Source organism: Styela clava, chromosome 2 (assembly GCF_964204865.1).
Source record: "Styela clava chromosome 2, kaStyClav1.hap1.2, whole genome shotgun sequence".
In the NCBI taxonomy this organism is placed as follows: domain Eukaryota; kingdom Metazoa; phylum Chordata; class Ascidiacea; order Stolidobranchia; family Styelidae; genus Styela; species Styela clava.
In genome coordinates, this window is record NC_135251.1 from 25918673 (window position 1) to 25940465 (window position 21793).

The 21793-nt window shown below is 34.4% G+C and overlaps 1 long non-coding RNA gene across 1 annotated transcript; it reads left to right on the forward strand.

The window, feature by feature from the left end:
• Window positions 1-421: 421 nt before the first annotated feature.
• LOC144420002 (uncharacterized) lies at window positions 422-17240 on the forward strand. The gene is made up of 4 exons (XR_013474426.1): window positions 422-718; window positions 1003-1092; window positions 2675-2733; window positions 16424-17240. It is a non-coding gene; the product is annotated as an uncharacterized LOC144420002 (long non-coding RNA).
• The last annotated feature ends 4553 nt before the right edge of the window (window positions 17241-21793 follow it).

Sequence of the window (21793 nt, forward strand, 5' to 3'; positions counted from 1 at the left end):
CATAAAGCTGTTTTGTTAATATAATTCAGTGAGGCGTCGCGGGCCGAATTCGTGAAATTTCATTTTAAGAACTATTATTATTCTGGGTAAGTTACTATGATAATGATGTTGTTGAGTTTAATGGGCATTTTGACATCGCATTCCCGCGGCAGCAACATTCTGTTTTAGGGCGCCAAAGCATATCGATTGTGCAGATAAATAAATGTTGAGTGTAACCTGTGAAGGATTGTGAGAAGCACATTAACAAAATTGGATGTTCACCTGCTATTTCTTTTTGAGTAGATAATGAGAAAAATTGTTTTAAAAGCTTAATATAAAATGAATCTAAAGCAGCTTCATAATTCTATTTTGACAATGCAGTCTATTACACGTTATTTAAATTTTCAAACATAGATCTGAGCCTAAAGAATTCGTGGTCGCACTTTTCAAAACCAAGGAAACAGCAACATATCGAGGAATTCGTGAGTTCTCAGTTGTTAAACACTATCTGATTTATTAGTTGTAAATTGGAACTATTTCTAAAAATACAGAAGACGCAGATCATAGAGACTCTCGAGTTTCTTCGCACGTCCATGACACAGCAGCTGCGCAAGAAGGTATTGTGTTATTTTCAAAAGGAATTCATCAGGATATCACGGCGATTATATACATGTTCAAAAGCAGCAGATAGTGGTAGCTGAAAAATGAGCTTTTTTCGTGAATACAGCCTTGCGTGGAAGTAAGTATATATGTGAAAATGTGGCATTGGGCCAACGGACGAGATACTAGAATTTTCGATTTATAAAAAAAGTAACTATGCACTGGAATCCATTTTTAGCAAAAAAGCAATATCTGATATCTAATAAACTAAGCAAGTCATTAGTCAACGAGGGCAGTGTTGAAAAATAACATTTTATAATCTGATTGATTCAATATTTCTATATAGTGTGATCAATTACTTCGATTGTTATCACTATGGTTGTAACAAAACCGTTTGTATAATCCATGTGTGTACGGTTACAGTTGAATCTATTGAAAAGGGCGACACGGAGATCACGGTTGCAACCGACTATTCAACATACATCGTTTGTATTGATTGTATTATTTTTGAAGGTAATTTGTTTATGATTTGGAGATGGCAAGAAACGAATTAGCTTTTTATTCATACACAACCGTAGGTATATGAAAACGAGTTAAGCAACTTATTTGTAAATTAACTGTTTCAAGTTACAGCAAATGCGTTAACTGAAATCGAAGTATAACTTTGAAATGTGGTTTTGAGTATTGTGCTGCCGGGGAAATCAGACAAGCGTGACGTGAAATGGTATCGCATTTATTGTTGATTATTTCATACAAATATCAAACATGTCTTATTTCAAATTACAATGTCAATAACATCATAGATAATATCTTGCAGGGATTCAGTGGATCGGAGTCGCAATCGCTTAATTGTGAAAGTGGAAATAAGTTGAGAGCCAACAAACGAAAGTCGAAAACTCGGTAGAAATAACAAAATTCGTCGCAATACCACAAGTAGCCTACAGTAGATGTGTATATATTATAATTTTTTAATATTAGGTAATGCTTTTGTGTTTTGCCCTCTGGCAATAATGAATTTTCAGCCTGTAAAGCATCAGATATAATGTTTAGAATCAGAGGTTGGTGTACGTTACCTTGTATAAAGTGAATTATCGCGGATTCTTTTTGAGCAACGAGGTGGGGTTAATTTTCAAACAAAATTGATATTTTTGTTGTTCTTACTGAATGGATAAGTAGTTAGTTTTAATGTTGGATGAATGAATAAATATTTCGCCCAACCGCCCCTACTATATGACTACACGAGGCCGATCAATTCGCTGTACAATACTTGAATCATACATTTTTCGGTAGGTACTCCTGTAATATGTGAACCAAGATGGCGGACACCGGAACGTAGTATTCGTACCAGATTAGTGTTAGGCCATAATTTCAGGCACAAATACTACGAGAGTCGCTTGGCTAGTCACCGAACTTGGAATAGAACTAAAATAAAGAAAATTGGAATGAAAATATGGCAGGACCCTAACCTGGTACACATATTGCGTTCCGGTGCCCGCAATCTTGGTTCAGGAGTACCCATTTTTTTCTTTCTAATGTCGACAACCTAACCGACAACCGACAACGAAGTGCAGATTGAAGACAATTATATAGATTTAGGTGCCATTCTTGTATCGCCTATTAAAATGTTTCTTTGTTCTCAATTAGTCCAGTGAGATGACAATAGTGATAAAACTTCTACTTCTGCTGTACGTGTGTATGGCGCACGGATACATGTGGGGACCAGAAGACACTGCGTGTGATTTCATGAAGCCGCTTTTACCCCCTTTTGCCAAGGATTTTGCAAATCTTCGATTTATCGAATTGTTGTGAATAAATATAGATTCTTACCGGGATAAAAACTTTACAGTCAGTATTAGTGTTCAATATTCAAAGATAACTCGCTTTTTTAATGCGTATAATGCAATCTCTGCAAACCGACACGGTACCTCATATTTTAATCCTTGAACTCTTTCTAAATTCAAATACTTCATTATTACTATTGTGATGTAGACGTGTGAGAAGTATGGCGAAATCGCTTTAAAATTTTTTTCTAATGTTTACAGTCTCTAGATAACATTATCAGTCGGTAACTGCTAATTATTTTGTTTTTCCATAGTTCGGATCCAAGGAAAAACTGGCGATGACCGATATACATACCAGGGGGCAATGCTAACGGTGAAGCTTTAAATATTTATTTTAAGAATAGTAGGGTGATAGAATAGAAACATTAGTTTCATTGATAACTCAACAGCCAAGTAAAATTTTGACAAAACCTGCGGTCATCAAGACGGTAAATATTTATAGCCTGATTTCTAGCTGATAAATTTTGATATAGAACGGTTCTTGGTAACAATAAATTTCTTTATGAATTTTCATGTGTGCGAAATATCTGATATCAAAAGAGTTTGAGTATTGTTCATAGTGATATCAAAATGACCTTTTAAAATATGTATAAGTCAAGAGTGTGTAAACTGCGGCCCGCGGACCAAATGCGGCCCGCAAGGAAAAATTGTGCCGACCGCGGAGAAGTGCCGATTTTAAATAGTGTGTTCGCGAAACGAGTTTTTAGTTTAGTTAATCTGGTATGTGCGAGCAATTCTAATCTCTTTGCGGCGCAAAGCCAATACCAGTACTTGACTGCTACTGTCATATTAGCAAAACTAGCTAGCAAAATCCTGTTCCAAAAACAAACAAAAAAATGTTATTAAAACATGTTTCTTATACTGTATTCGTTTAAAGTCGGTGTGATAATAAATTTGAATATCTGTTTTCATTAGAAATCTATGCATTTTAACTCAACATTTCTGCTAGAACCCCTAACAATGCCATAAGATCAATAAAAAAGTTGTGCCTGCAACTACAGTATAAACTCTATCTACAAAATTTATTCGTTTCGTAAATTCCTTTGTAGGTAGAAAGTTCCGTAAGTAGGGACACAGATTACCTGTAAATGCCCTAACGGTCTAAGCCCCTACAAAATGGACATAACATTTGTATAAATCATAATAATGGTTAGAACCCGCAACAAATACATGTTAGACTTAAATTACTGCATAATAAATAAAGAAGGTACATATGGAAATAAGAAAGAACAGAGAAATACCGAATAAAAACACTACGAACGGTATGTTTGTTTATCTTTGGCGTTGGGTAGACTAGGCTACGCTAAACGAAGACCGCAGAGAGTGGGAGGAGGCGGCAAAAGCTGACCGCTGAAAGAGAACGTAATTTTCGATAATGAGCACACACACATGCAATTCAAATTTTTTTATTGTATCATCGTCTTCTCACTAAATTTCGCTTTGCCCGCGGGGAAAAAACGGGTCAATAATTGTAAAATATTTCAAATCAAAACGTGGACGACGGCGCTAGGATATGTGCGCCATATTCGATATTCTTATAAACACGAAAAACGATATTCGAAGGTCGCGATATTCGATTTTTAAATTCGAATTGGACATTGCTTATTCAAGCACTGCATTAAATTTTTCTAAGATAAACAAATATCACTGCACATATTTTTAAGTTTTCGGCCGTTCGTATGTAGAAAATCTTACGATAGCCGTAGCAATATTTTTACGATAAAAATTATCGTAATTCGGACTTTTCGTATCCAGAGCCTTTCGTAGGTAGAGTTTCTAGGTGCGGCCCGCGGCTTCACCCAGTAACTTGTACCTGGCTCTCCTGTAATAAAGGTTGCACACCCCTGGTATAAGTGTATAATCAGTTTCTAAATTAATACAGTTTCTGTATATGCATGGTTCAATGTTGATTTTTTGTCTGCGGTAATAAAGACGGTAAATATTTTTAGCTTGATTTATAGTTGATAACTTTTGGTATAGAACAGTTCTTAGTAACAATATATTTGTTTATAAATTTTCTTGTTTGCGGAAAATCTGATATCACAACAGGTCGAGTACTGCTGAGAGTGTATAGCCAGTTTCTAAATGAGTAGGCAGATTCTGTATGCACGGTTCAATGTTGATTTTTCGTAAAACTTGCATAGTTTTTGCAATACAAATTTAATATGTGTCAGTTCAAGGAACAGTATACCAAATTTGAAAAAATAAAAGAAAAAATTTATATTGAATAAAATATATATATATATATATACATTGAACATGACAGGTACTGACAGCGCCGGATTAGCCTTTAAACAATATAAGCACGTGCTTAGGGCATCAAGCAAGGAGGGGCATCACAGAACTTTTAGAGCAGAATTTTATATAGTTTATCGGTATTTATTAAAATATTACGAGTTCAACAGACGACTCAAACTTCAAAATGTTCGCTTATTTTTTGTCTTCAAGTATCATATTAACCTTCTTTACTAAAAAGAAACCATGAAACTTATTTATTGGACAAGAAATGAGCCTATGAGTCGTTTTCTCAAAATGTTGTGGTTTTTGCTTTCTAGTATTTACCTTGTTGTCGCATTTTTATTTTGAAAAATTTCTATTCTCTTCAACAATTTGACCAATAAACTATTTACACTATGTGGCGGTTCCACGATCGCATTTCAACGATATATTGGTCAGCAAAGTCGGGAGTTTCTTGATAAGGTAGACCAGGGTGGTCCAAACTCTGTCATGCTGATACATTCCGTGCGGCTCACAGAACAATTTTAGCGTATATTTGTATCTAATGGAGTAACGTTTTTGAGTTTTTTTAGATGGGGTTGGTATCCCGAAATTCCAACCCCTTTTCTAACGCTTTGTGCCTTTATTTTAGTAAAAACACTCGCGTCGGCCATGTGACAGTAGTGACGAAACGCAGAGCCGACTTAACGCCGCGTAATCCAGTTTTTTTTAGCTAGGTCCCGAAAACCAACGTAGTCTGACTTGGTTGGTATTTGACGATGTCTTATTTTATTTTAAAAAAAGAATTTTCATCGGCCTTACATATCAAAGCACTGTCTATAGGTTTGAGTTATGGAATGTAAAGCCATTTGCTTGCGAGGTCGAAACCATATGAAAAGGTAGAAATCGAGCGATTAAAGAATTGTTGCGAGTCTTAAGTAAATATAAAATAAGCCGTGCCAGAATGTCGAAATGAAACGTTTGTTGTTGCAGAAATTCATCAAAATTATAAGATAATCCAAAGAAATTATTTTAAAGTGCATAAGGAAGTGAGAACAGGTACGAAGTTATAAGTCGCACAAGGTATTCCGGGTCAGGGCGTAGATTGAGTTTTTCTTGAAAGAATATTGTGAATAAACAGACAAACATATGGGTTTATAAATGATTTTAAGTTAGAGATAGAAGGCTCTGCTGCCAAATACACATTGTTCGACTGAATTTGTTATTTAAATCATTTTGTTCACCTTAATGCTTATTACAAATAATTTTATTGTTCGATTCGGAATCCGAGTTTAATTTTTATTTTCAAACCATTTTCAATTTACCCGAATTCAGATTTTTGAGTATAAGTCTATTAAAAGCCAAACCTTTTCAAAGATTTGTGTCTTTATGTGTTTTAATGAATAATTAGGATTATGATATACTGGTACACAGCAGGTGAAGTTTAAATATGTTTTGACATATACATATATACTAATTAAATTGTTACTTATGCAGAGTTTATATCTAGAGTACTAACATATGAAAAATACCTAATCGGTACCTTCAACACTTTACCGTTTATGTCTACCGCCTTTTGATAGTAGCTGAGTAGTGAATAATAATCACCTTATGTTATGACTATACCTAACATTTCCTTAAACTCGACAACGTATTATATATACAGTATAATAGCAAATAACTTTGAAAAGTTCGCGAATAAAAGAAAATGATATTGTTTTAGAAGATAAAATGTGTTGTAACTTCATATATTTTGATTATTGAAATTCACCTATAATTTAAAAACCACGTAAATGCAAATTATAGAGAAATTTGTGGTTGTATAAAAAAGTGTGTCATCAGCATTTATCTGATGCATACAGCATTGAGTGATGGAAGATGTTCATTTATATACCCGTTCTTAGTGGTACTTTAGGACACAGAGAGCAGTTTAGAATTAGGCTGTACATCAATACGTCTAATTACTATAATATGTTAAAATGGAATCTATAACATCTATACAACAACAAACCACCCATGTGGTCTCCAATCGTAATGGTAGTATACATTCAAAAACCGGAAGCTTTAGAAAAAGACGACTTCAAAGACAGAAAATGTCGTTCAAAGAAGAACCGGAATCCGAAAGTCAAAACTTTTCATTCTTTCTGCTATATATAAAGAACGAAACGCAACTGGAAGACATGGATACCAAACGGAATTATATGGCCATGGAAGGTTAGATGTTTCGCAAACAATTTTCTCTTATTCGAATATATCTGGCCTTACTTTGTTTTAACGTCACATCTCAATATCCAAAAACGCCTAAAATTTTTCCTGGTTTAAGTCTAGTATGAATAAGTATGTTTGTTCAAAATTCGAAAGATATTACAGATAATCATCCCTAGTGTCGTCATTAAAATTATTTTGTCATCAATGTAACAATTGTTCATACACTGGTACAAATATCTAAGAAAATATTGATATTCTAAACCTCACCTATATATAAATGGATATGCAACGGGTAATAACGGATGACCACCATAAAACGGGTCTAAACTAGAGATGTACCGATACCACTTTTGTCACCGATATTTCAGATTGAAAAAAAGATATATCACATAAGAAATTGATGTTTGGTATCCGAATGCATTAACTGATTCGGATGCATTGTACACTGACGCTAGTAATCTCGGTGTCCAATTAGAAAACTCATATGCCGAGATGTCCAATTCCAATTTATTATTAATATCGCGACCTTCGAATATCGTTTTTTGTGTTTAAAAGAATATCGAATATATGCAAATATTTTATTTTGTGTTTAATCGTGATCGTCGCGACAATTACAGCCAAAATTAAAGGATATCAATCAGTGCCGACTAGAAATACCTATACCACGTATGATACTAGGCGGCCACATCAATAAATCTATAAAGAAATTGTGTATTTGAACAAAATTAAAATTACTATAATCACAATATTTAATACCTGTGTAGAGTGATAATTGCGTCGGAATTTAGCCTAACGATGTCCATGGACTGAATGACACTCGCGCTTGACGATAAACAGAATTTATAACTGTGCCAAACAGTGCATGTCTTGTAAAAAGGACTTCGATTCCACTGTATGATTTAAAACTGAGCGCCTAGTTGCTCTCTTTTCTGTGTCGTGTTGATATATTTCTTCATAATTAATATGTAATATGTATTAAAAATGTCAATATAAAAAGTTGGCAGCAAAAAAAAAGTCAAATTAGATGAGCTGGTTCTGCTAGAAATATTTAAAAACAGGCGAATCATATTCTCGTTACCACTTGCGGGGGTGTAGACATGCATGGCTCATAGTTCCCGATCTGTCTGGACAAAAAAATAAATTAAAAAGTAATATTTTAACTTACCTTTTAAAACATTCTGGATCATATCTAAAAGGTTAATATATCGGAAATATCGGTATTAATTCAGCCGATACCGATACATGACCGATACCGAAAAAATAGCCGATATTGCCGATACCGATACCCGATACCGATACATCGACTCTAAACTGGTAGAGGAATCGATTAGGTAATAGATTAGATTTTATAGCACCATACGTACAAGCGAGCAATGTGCTATTTTTGAAAATAAATAAAAGCCACTCTATAATCGGCCCATCGGTATTTGAGAAAAATCAAGATGGATAGATTTCAATCATCGAACTGTTATATTTTCTCTTCAAAAAAACATGAATCATAGACAAAGCGCCCACTAATTTGGCGACTGTATACGGACTCGACTCGAATTTGCAAAATACAATGCAATACTAGTTGTCGAAAAGTTTGGATCGATAGATGCATTATCACTGAATAACGACAAGTTGAGGGGAAAGGCTATTCACTCTCCATTTAACTCGATATTTTGTATTATAAATTAGGCAAATTACTGACTGGAACTTAATGATGAGAGACTTGATATTGAAGTTAATCATGAGCTACAACGTTTTGTTTGGGTACACCTGGTGATAAAAAATTTAGTTTGGCGGGACTAATGCATAGTGGGGTAAATGTAGATTTTATTCAGCGAATAAGAAATTCTTACACACATCTTACTACCAAAATGCTTTGAAAAACGTCTGTTAAGTGTCCCACTGTACCCCACTTGTGGGGCACATTCGGTCAGACCCTGGGGCACAGTGGGTCAGTCTGTCAAAATTCAACGAAGTGAGCCCTTAAAAATAAGCAATTAATCTGCATAATCGTCTAACGAACAGGGAGACTTCAAATTTGAAGATTTAATATTTTTGAAATCAATGTTCAACTGAAATAGTTCAAATATTTTGACAAAAAAATTCGCAAACAAATTTGAATATTTCCTTCCTCGAATCTAAATCTGAAAATATTATTGAAAAAATGAAAAATATCAGACGGTGGTTTGTCATGTTGGAAAAGCTAAGGTAGAAAAAAAAACTGGAACCGTGAAATTTTAGTTTCAACCTCCCAAAACCAATTTCACCTCATAACTTGCGCCGCTCTACCCGTCCGTTGTCGCGGATATAGTATCAGCGCGAGAGCTGATTTTCCACTGTGCCCCATGTCCCAACGTGCCCCATCTTCCCCTGCAATATTGGTTATATTCACACTCAAATTTATTTATTAGCACATTTGATCTGTTTCTGGAACTAAGCAAAAGCATGTTCCGGCCACGGAAATGGGATGATTAAATGTCCTTCAAACTAAAAAATCTTATTTTCACGGTGACTCACTCCGAATAATAGTAATTTGTAAAATGAAACTTCACAGCACCTATTGGATCAATTGTAAAATTTTTATTATTTAAAAATGGATTTTCTCTTGTATCGACCTCCAACAACAGGTTCTACGGAACGCCAAATATAATCGTAATCGTTAACTACGGTGTTGCATTTGTTTAACGTCTAAAACAAGAACGCGTTCATTCCAATAACGGGTTCGCACGAACCCGCTGAATCGTATCACAAATTTTAATTGCAATTATGTTTTCGGGTTTCCACAAGATATATTGCTTCGAGGTCCCACTTTACAAAACTTGGTTCCAAAATCACAACTGAAAGAATATTATTTTAGATATTTCAATATGCTTTGTATAAATAAAAAAAGCGTAATATTATGACGGTATACAATTGGCACGGATATAAGTTAAAGGAAAACTCAGTCACGCCGTGAAAAATTTTGTTTCATTCCTGAAGCTAATTTTATTTTAACTATAATATATGAGTTTACTCATTTCCTCGGACTAAATTAATTCATAACGATGTCAATCACTTTCGAGATAAAAGCTGTCAATGTTCATATATCTCAAGTTTAGTAACGTTTCATGTCAGACATCTTTTTATATAAAATATATTGTTGACATATCATTAAAAGTTGTATATTTATATATGGGTCGTAAAAACAATTCCTCGCATAATTTGATGAAAGATATTACAAGGTCTGGTTCAGATTATAATCAAAGGGGTGAAGAGCCTTTTTTAAGCCAAATAGAACAATGATTGCAAATTAGAGCATTTCTTGAACTATTCACTTAATTGCCGCTGTATGGAGTATCGTTACAACATTTGCGTTGGCGTTCCCAGTACTGTTATTAAGCCTAATGACCAATATCCAAAGTTGTAAATATGACTGGTCTCAAACTTGTTTCGGGATGCGTCATTTTTTTCACCAATGAAGTGTTGAGTCACATTGACTTAAAACTTCGATGGTTAACAGCAGCAGCAGTTATGGCAACGATTTTTAAATAAATCCATTTTTCTCAATTTGTTCCTGATTCTTACAGGACTCGATATTTAACCTAGAACTTTGCTGTTTACTTATAGTAAGACACTTTCTAGTTTATTTTGCACACTTTTCCTCAGTGTTCCTCAAAAATCCCTCATTTCTTGAAAACTTAGCCGACCTTTCGTAAACCAAAAGTCCTGGATAATTAAATAGAATCAAATTCTCGAAAATAAATTTTCCGTGGTAACCTACCTTCAAAATAGATAGTAAATATGGAAAGTATTCTAAACAAAGTTTATCAAACGAACAATAAAATCAATGACCCAAAAGTATTTACGGTAGGTATGTTTCGGATTGTGACATAACGAATCACTGATAATATGTAAAGCATTAATAAGCGTTCCTGCGGCATTGCGACAAATTTTGTTACTTCGTCCGAGGGCTCGACTTTCATTTGATCGCTTTCAACTTATTCCCACTTCCACAATGAAGCGATCGCATAAGACCATACAAAAGTTAAAAACAATGCGTTCCAGGCCTGCCGAAATCTACGTTACTATTCTAAAAGAAACATTCTATCATAGCCTATGTCTGAATATTTATTTGCTACATTGTTCTATAATAAAATGAGTAGATAATTATAAGTCATAAGAACCGTCAGATAATGTAATATTTGCGTCGTTGCATTATTTCGTTGAGAAGCACTCATAACATCTGAGCATTGAGAATTATTTAGACGTGATGTCGTTCAAATCAATTAAAGTATTCCCAATGTCATAAAGGTATTTTGCCGATGGATATGGTGTTGGTGTGTACACTTCGATCCACTGAATCCCTGCGAGATGTTGACTATGTCATTATTAACATTGTATTTTCAAATAAGCTATAGGATCGGCCTGGTAATAAAGTGGTGCCCTGTGTCATAATTTGGGATTATGGCTAAATTAAATGCATTTTGGGGGGTCAATAATATTTTATAGTGGTCTGCATGTGAACAAAACCAATTTCAAAACTCAAAATGTTTGAGTTTAAATTATCCATGCTTGATCCGAGTGTTCTTAATTACGGTGACGTACCTGTGTCATAATTTGAGATTATGGCTAAATTAAATGTATTTTGGGGTCAATAGTATGCATAGTGGTCTGCATGTGAACAAAACCAATTTCAAAACTCAAAATGTTTGAGTTTAAATCATCCATGCTTGATCCGAGTGTTCTTAATTACGGTGACGTCATCATATTTTTTTTTAATGTATAATTTTTATTTTGATACAAGATCAATTTTATTTGTATGAATATTTCAAAGCTTAAAAATAAACAAAGAATCTGTTGTTAGTTGAAAACGAAGTAATTTGAACGCGCGAGCAACGTTCTCCGGCTCATAATAAATAAACAAACAAAGATACCAGACAGCACGCGATCAAATGCTCTTCGATAAAACGAATATCACTTCACTTCAAAATCAAATCCCACTCTTGTTTTATTTTGAAGGTGACGTAAAGCTCGTCCAAAAGAAAACTCTTTCTCTAGCATATCAATCACGTGTTGACCAAGCGTTAAAAGTGAGAAACTTTATCTCGAAATTTTTTGAAATTTCTCTCTTCTTACCGGCATATGGTCGAACGCATTTGCGCTACGTAATTCGGGCGCGTTTTAGTGGAAAGCGACGAAATTAAGCTTTTTAAAGATATATTGGGAAATGTACTAGCGTGTTTGATTAACTATTTATGTCATATTATAAAAGGGGTATAAAAAGTCGATTGGGACCAACGTATATAAAGGGTACCATATGGCGAACCACGGCCTCTCGTCCGGTTTCCATTCCATGTCGGGTATGTGATTAGTTAGTTATTTGTCTTCGGTACCATGGACTTGCTGGTGGAGGAAGGCGTATCCGATCAGCGGTTACGTGAATCACCCTACGGTGGCGAGGAGTCCAGCAATCCTTTCGCACATAACTATCCCCGCATGGTATTCGAACCTGCGAACCCATACAGAGTAATTAGAGATGCGTTGGCGAGCGTATTCCCAAAGCTTAGGACGATTAGTAACTCACCCATAATAATAATATTTCTTAAAATTTTGCACTGCCTTCGAGGTCATTTTGTGATAATTTTTATCACCTGACAACTTTCGAAAATACTTCATTTGATGATTTGAACGAAAGATACCAATCTGAAGATGGAGTCTATTATGGAGTATTGTTGCCACATTTGTGCTGGTGCTCCCTGTACTGTTATTAACCTTCATGACCAATATCAAATGAGTTATTAATATGATTGGTCTCAAACTTATTTCGAGGTGCATCATCTTTTTCACCATTGAAGTGTGGCCTCATAAGCTCATAACATAGATCAGGGTTGTCCAACCATTATGGACGAAGAGCCACATTTAGTTTACGAATGATTGCGCGGTCCACTTGACATGGTAGTTATATTCTAGTTTCACCGACTACAGATAAAAGGAAAAACAAACAAAGCACCTAAATTATTAGAACAATGAAAATACGAAGATACAGTAAAGTTAAAAGTTTTAACCACACATAAATATTTATGGGAAGTATGGCACTGCGTTTATCCAACAAGTTTGTCAATCATAGGTGCAATGGACGATGTAGAAATGCGGAACGGATTTTTCACGAGGCTGTCAGAAATTAGTCTTACGGAGGATTTTCCTTGGTTCATCCTTGAAAAAAAATTGCTCGTAGAAGTGAATGCTGTCAAATATTGAGGTCATGAAACTGCTTCTTCTAGCTTCACAGAAAAAAAATACAGGAAAACAGATTGAAATACATGGCAGACGATAAAAATAAATTCAAACATGTCTCACTAGCAATAACGACCATAAATGGACATAAAAGAAGCTTTCGATAGCTAGGTGGTGCTTCTCGTGCGTTTGAACGACATTTTTTATTAGAAGTTTCAATAAAGGCTCAGATTTGTGAAGGACATTGCGATTCGAATAATACCACGCGGGCCACTGGGTTTGACGACTCTAACATAGATGGTCAACGGCAGCAGCCAGAGCAGCTTTATTGAATTTATTCATTTTTTCCCCGATTACTATGGGACCCTATACTTCACCTAGACCTCGACCATTGCTGTTTAAATATAGCAAGGCACTTTCTAGTTCATTTCGCACACTTTTCCTTCAGTGTTCCTTAAAATGGCATTACTTGGAAACTTGATCGACTTTATGTAATCCAAAATTCCTAGATAATTGAATAGAATCAAATTCTTTGAAATATGGAAAGTAGGCTATTCTAAACGTCCTGTCACTTGGACCCCCAAATAAAAGTCTTCATGCAATAACTTCTGGCATTCTGAACATCTTACAATCTCGCATCACACTGAATATGATGTGAGCATGTAGGCAGCGCACGATGCAATCTCCAAGGGCGGTACATTTACGTTGGAAGTAACTTTACTATGTACACAGCTTACAAGCCAAAAAGAAACCCCAAACTAATTACACAATCAGCATTTCAGTACCCACTCTCCTACCAAAACGTACTTCACATCTATGATATATATTGTAATATGCGTCCTTACGTGAATTACTTTCTCTCTTTTCTCTCCACCTACCTACGCGAAGAGAAGCTTCAATCAAATATAGAAAATAATGGTACCTTACGACGACATATATATAACTTGAATCAAAGTTTGGGATCGGACTCTGCTTCCAGCGTCATCTAAGATCAGCTCGGTTCATTGAAGTGGCTGTAATCGATTTCTGCTGATTCAAACCCTATAAATAATGCCATGAAAACTAAGCCGATTTTATGTAAATGTTAATTTTTCTTTACCGTTTAAATAGACAAAAATACAGATAGAGAGAGCTGATAGAAAATAAAGAAAGTATATTATGCACTGTGTAAAACGATTGGTGACTCAAAGGCAAGTGGGCTCAATAGAGTCCCTGGTGTATCATAGCTAGTAAAAGCAGGAAAAAGGGTTTTAATAAATTTATTTGCCACAGGTCTCGTGTCTCAGCGTTCCACTTTTGTTTGATAGAATTCCACTCATCTCTAGTTCCACAGAGAAACAAATTGGTCAGATTGAACGAGAATGAAAAACAACTTTTTTCTCTGAAATATGCAGAAGTCTTCGTTTTTATTCTAAAAAAGTATTTATTATTTATTCAATTTTGAGAGAGCAATGTCCGAAGATGGGTACGAATGTACAATGACTAACAATGACACAGTACCCGTAGCTCACGGTGTCTAAAAATGCCGTTTTCTAATTTGTGCCATTTTAGGGCATTTGTCTCACATTTACCAAATTCCCACTATTCCAACTGAACTGTTACCATATAGATTATAGAATATATATATATATATATATATATATATATCTTGGAGCAAATGATTACGGTATTCACATGAGATGACAATCATACAATTGGGACACGAATTATTTTGACGCGTAACTCACCACAAAGTTCGTTATCTAATCATTCAACATTTTCAATTCCAAATAGCAAATCAAGTCTCAACGCGAAGCAATCCACATCGGTGGTATCGATAAGAATATGTAATGAAGTTGCCTTGACTGAGGCTGCTTCTGTTGACCACACCCAAATTTTTGACCGATGACCCTCAATGATTTTGCTCTCGATGTCTTTGTTACAGTGTATATGAAATAAGTTAAACGAAGTCACACTTTATTGATTTGAAAGATGATGCACTCCGAATAAATTTTGACCAATAATATTCATAACCACTGCGATTCATTGATTTGTTCAAAGTGGATTTCTTATATATATATCCTCTCCTTATTCGGGTACAAGGGGGAGAAAAAGGTCCGGCACTACTTTGACAATGATTTGAACCACACTTTGTGATATCTCTCACCAATTCATGCTACGAATTGTTTTTTTGCAATACATATAAAACTTTTGATATGTCAAGAGTATGTATTTCACACAAATATTTACTTAACTCAATTCCAGATATATATATGAACTTACTTTGAAAGCTTTATTGGCTTTATCACAAATTTTAATAAACTCGTGATGAATTAGCTTTAGTTGAACAAATGAGCAAACATATATATGCTTGAAGTAAAATTAGCATTAGAAATGCAACAGAATTTTCCACGGCGTAACTATAGGTTTTATATCCGTGCCAATTGCCTACCGCCATAATAATGAAAAGATGCCGAATTTCGTTTTACTGCATGGTTTCGTTTAATTTTATGAACATTTCTCTTTTCTGGGTATTTATTTCAAAGCATAATAAAACAGTCAAATAATATTCTTGCAGTAAGGATTTTGAAACGTAGTATCATATAATATGATGGAATGAAGAATGTCGTGATCGATATTCCTTACTGTAACTTTTCTAAAATTTTGATTTCGAAAGTCATTAATTTCAGAGTGATTTTTATTTTCTGAATTATATTCTGCCGTTTTTTTTGCGAAAACCTAAAGCTTTGCAACTGTAAAGTACACCTAGAAATGTGCAGATATATAACAGTACATGGAAGAGAATTGTAAACAAAGCTGTAGAAATCATGTAGTATCTCTGAAAACGTCATTTTCTATCCCGTCTGATATCTACATGGAATGACTTACATCTGACGATATAATTCTGAAAATCTTGCTGGAAAAAGGTTGTTTAAACTGCATTATGTTGACATGCATCCTATTTCTAACAGCGTGCATTACTGTGGTTATAGATGTCCATAGCCATCCAACCTCGTTCATTTATTACAAATGTGGTTTGACACCAAATGAGAATGTAGACTGGTCTCAAGCAAGTATTTATGAACGTATTTGATGTATGAAGTATACATGCTAAACTAATGGAATACTTCAATAAGTAATTATGAGAACGCTTGCCCTTCGAAATGGGGTACGGCAATTTTGGGTAACTCTTTAATACCCAATTGCAAATAAGATCAAATTATATTTAACTTTTCTTGATAGATACCTTCTTCAGTCTGATATCTGGCATCTAAATCTCCAGATGGAATGTTTTCGAGAGTAGTCAATTGTCAAGCTATAAAAAATATCACAAATGACCTCCAAGTCATTTCGACCCGGCGTACTGGTATCTAAGATTACACCACAATTTTCAGATTGGTTCAACGTTTCTTTCCTACAAAAACTCTTTGCAATTCCGAGGATTTTTTCGTTAAATATGTCATTCAAGAAAAGAACTTGGTCTGATGACTATTTGAAGTATGGCTTTACCTGCTCAACTGAACGTGACTCCAATGCGAGAATGGCGAGTGAGAATTGCCCCTTTTGAATCGAAGCCACGTATCTCTCAATTGGTTACCGAAAAACAGCAGCAGAAGTATCACTAATAAATCTAATGAATAATTGAAGTTTACTGTTTGTTGCAATTTATTCTGCTACAACCAATGGAGCAATCAGTTTTTCAGATCCGATAGTAAATAAAGCAAGTATTCCAAACATTGTCAATCAAACAAACAGTGAAATTGGTGAATATTTTTTGTTATGCGTCTGAATATTTATTTGCTATAACTTTCTATAATAGGATGAGTGGATATAATATGAGTCAAACAATCCAATTTTCGGCAGTGGCATTGAGAAAAATTTAGAGGCGATGTCACATTCGAATCAATCAAAGTATTTCTGACGCCAAGAAGATCTTCCGCTGTTGGATATGGTGTTGGTGTAAACACTCCGATCCATCGAATCCCTGAAAAATTTGAGACTTTGTTGTAATAAACGTTGTATTATGAAAATATTTACTGTAGTGAATATTAGTAAGAACTGATCAAAACTAAGTACACCAAGGTATCCGTTTTGGTATCAAATTTCACACAATTTGGATTTTATTTCATTTTATTAGATTTTGACATCTGTTATTTTGTGCGTGACTGATTGCGCTGGAAACACAATGCTACTATGTTTTTTTTGTCTCATTTAACGCATTTGATGTTTCCCGAAACGGGGACTTAAAGTATAAGATTTCTACTCATGTTTACTTTCACGCAAAGTAAAAACTAATTTGTTCCCTGCAATTGTTACACTCCAAAGATTACCTTCAAATTTATAACAATCAACAGCAAGAATATTTGTTAAATAATCTGATGCAAATAAGATCTTTGTGTTGCTATTCACATGAGATTCAACTGTAAGGATAAACACATAAGTTATACAAATGTTTGTGTTACAAGTGGTCACAATAGAAAGTAATGTTCAAATATTAAATAAATCAGATCATAAATTAGGATTTTCATTAGATTTCTTTCGTTTACTATTGGGTTACTTGGTATATTTTATACAACAGTATCGCATACCGCCTTTTTGTTATGGTGATAGATTGCAACAGTGCTTAGTTTGTTTTATTAAAAAGGCATAAGTTTCGGTATTTTGTCAGATCTATGACTTTCCATTTTTTAAAACTTTTCCTTAAAGTTGCTAAGCTATTATATGATATCACAAAAACTGTGTTGACGTGTGTTGAAGATTTTTCTCCAAGATATATTATCGCATGATGTTTGCAAATTCTCCTTGTAGAACTTAGGTTCATTTGTGCATATACTGTGTCCATGTCTATTTGATTTCGATTGAAAAAGCCTTGGCATCGAAATTTCTTAGACCTTTTCTGAAAAAGTTCATACGCGCAAATCTAAATTCTTCCAACCAAGAGTTAGTTATCGTAAAATTACATTCTCACGTAAGTTCGTTTTGGCAAGTGAGCAAACGTTCGTTGTTGCAAAACTATATTGGCGAAAAAATACGGGTTGACAGTAGCTTTATTTTAGGAAATGTAATTCGTGCTCGCGAAACCATATTCTCGCTTTTCGCATAAAGCTATATTTTCAAAATTTTGCAGCTACATTTGCCCACGGCCTGCGAACCTGAATTTCGCGAGCCTATCAGAATGCATTGTGATAAATATTAGTTGTGCAGGCGAATCCTTTTCTTATCGGAGTTGGGTCGATAACACAGACACAATTGTGTGACATGTGAATAGAGTACATGCATCTAAAATACATTGACTGTTTATGTAAATCATTCGAATGACTCTCTCTCTCTATATATACATATACATATGCTTTATTTTGCTGCAGTTGGGCCACTCGTTTTCTGTGGCATATAATGAGCTACTCGCAGCGTTATTTTTAACGGTTTTTAATAAAAAATGGTATGACAAAATGTTACGCAAGTAATACAGTTCGTTTAATATAGTCGAGTTGGTGCCCAATCGTGGCCGGAGTGGTTTCAATTACATATTTGACCTTTGACCCCCAAATAAATAAAAATTGTTGTGTTGAAGCTGTACTGAAAATTCTAGTATTCTCGAATATATTTCAATAAAACACAACTGAAAATAATATTATAATCAAAATTCATTGAATAATTTTCGAGAAAATAGGGTTCAACATTTTTTTATTCATCGTTTTTTGGTCATAACTTTTGATATAATTAAAACAAACCGAAAATGTTGTTACCATTCAATTGGTATTTGAGAGACGATATATTACTTAATGATTGGATAGCTAAAAAAATTAAAAATTTTGAAATTTGCAAATAAATGGGGTTAAGAAACTACTTATTATCGCATATCGAATTAAGTTACTATAGGGTTTCATTGATTATAATTTGATTTTCCGCCTTTGATGTTCGATTTTTTGTTGTATTAAAATATATTTGATTATAACAAGTGTATTGCACGTGCTTTCTATCAACTTCAGGCAAAAAACTCAAAATATCGCTTCAAGATGGATGGTGATGTTATCAAAAACGCAATTTTCGCCGTAATCATTAGGTTTTCTAGCGATAATATAATGTATTAGCAATTAAAAGTATTTATATGAGCAAGTTAAAACTAAACCTAGTATCTTGGTATTTCACATCATTAAATCGAACCTTCACCTGATTAATTAACCATTTTTTAAAGAAATATAGTTCCGTATTTATTCGCAAATACGCCGAGTTTAAAACTCAAAAAAAAAGTTGCCCAACTAAGGGACCGTCTTATGCGCGCATAACTCAGATAGCACCACAAAAAATCGGCTCCTTCGCGCATCGAGACTTTGATCACGCAACGAAATGATATAATGCTGACTTGCAAGTAATTGCAACAGCTACAAACCATGCTTAATTCTCACGATAAAGAGCGTGCACGCACCCACCACACACGCGATCGGTTGTCTAGGTGTGATTGTCTGATCATAAACGTGACCGCTTGTATTTGATTAAATTTAATTGTATCTTTTGCATAAGAGCAACAGCATTGATCTACCAGCCGTCTCGTGGTCAAAACGTTATCATTTGTGCACAAGTAAGAATCAGATAGAAGTTTCGGGTAGAATAATACTCACAGCATTAATTCTTAACAATAAAACTGTAATTTTATTCATTTTGAACAATCATTTACGGTAACTGAAAGGTTGAAATAACATATGGATAGGATGTGATAAATGCTGTGCTGTACGTCCATGGGTTAGGCAACAGCTGTGTTTTCCGTTTTTTCCTGAATCAGCAAAATGGAAGGGTCATAAATCAATCACTTTATTTCGTGGTAGCCGTTTTATTTCTGAAGTGCTGTTATCGGGCAGGACGTGCTTCATTGCACCGGCCACGTTTTTGTTTTCAGGATTAAGACAAATAACAGCTGGTATACAAAGTCAATTAAATAATCGGCAGACACTTTGGCATACATTATATAATATATCAGCCCATATATGAAGCTCACACAAATCATGGTTGAGAAGACTTGCGAAAAATAACCAAATTTATTGCCGTGACCGCTCAGGATATCTCGACTACCTTAATATAAAATAATGATTGTAAAATATTTTCAATCAAAAATGTCCTCATGTTATACGTTTGGTACTTCAAGTCGGCGCTGATTTAATTCCTTTCATGTTGGCAGTAATTTAGTTGTGCCGCAAAGTGCTGTCTTCTATTACGATAAAACAGAAAATATAATAATCGAAAATAGTTTTAATCAAAATGTGGACGGCCGCTAGAATGTGTATGCCATATACAAGAAGGTAGCGAATCGCGATATTTGAATATTAAATTTGAATTGAACATCATTGACTGTAATAGATGTGTGCGCTGTGTTACGATTTGTGGAAACGGCGTATATGCGAATTTTTATAAATTCACTATTTTGAAGCTGTTATCAGGGAGTCGGCTTATCCGCGTGATAGGCGTATAGTCGAGAAAATACGGCCATTTCGGGAACAGGAAGAAGAATCGGCGATGTATGAAAACTCGAATTCTCGCAGAATTAAATCCAATAGCCCGGTCTAGGAAGGCAATTAACTTTTCCTTTCCCATTGAATGCAAAGTTTCGTGTTCTGATGACCGTGAGTTTGCTTAATCCTATAATTCAAACTGGAGAACAAAGGGAATGAAAGTGGAAAATGAAACAACTTGGTATCGGCATGAGCGACTTAGACTTGCGGTATAGAAAGTTGTCCTAATTCCTACATTTCTACGAGTCTCAATAACAAGTTTCAAGTATTCCATTTGTTAATTAGGAACACAGCCGCTGAAAGGTCACAGAGCTTTTAAATATGCCACAGTTTATTAAAAACTCCGCATGTCTTTTGATGTATTATGATAAACTGTCTTTTCCGCTTTCAAGAAGAGTTTTAGAAAGCTGAACTTTATGCGAGATAATGAACTGTAAGTAAATTTTGTATAATATCGATTTGAATAAATATAGTTGTTCGAACTGAGTCATTAATAAGTTTAAGATTTATAAGTTACGGGAAATGTAATTTGACAGGAGCACAGAAAAGCTATGCTTATACTTTGGATACATAAAATAAAAATATTAATTTTCAGTTCATTGACAAATTATTCAGATTCCCCCCTTATTTACTAACAATACTTTGGAATGAATGGTGTATAATATTGCAACACATCATATAAATTTTATTTATATTCATTGAATAGCACGTTGAAAATACGGCTATTAAGAAATGTAAATATCAAAAATAAGGGGGAAAAGATAAAATTTAACAAATATTCCTGTTTCTAATTACCTTTACGCCCCTCCACGCTCTTGTGATAAGCTATGCTTGTTCTAAAGATACGAGGACAACAACTTGTACTGATATTCATTGACGTTCATTCTATATTATTTGCAGATTTTCAATATTATAAATATTACTTATTCGGAATGATCTGTCAGTGTGCTATGTTTCTCATTATCTAAATTTTAACTAGTGAATTATTTATTAGTGTGTTATATTTTACCTTCAAGTTCTCTATAGTCTTCTCTTCCCATCCCAGAGACCTGAAAATATACATTTATAAATAACTTCAGCCAAAGACATTTTAGACATTATATATATAAATATAAGAACATGACAGATCATAACTAGGGAATAAACGATAGAGAAATAAGGAATATATTCCCAGATTCAAACACTTATGAACATAAGGCTACTAGCAATAGGGATATAGGCTGACTATAGTAGATTTACAATTGGTGGGATCTCATATAT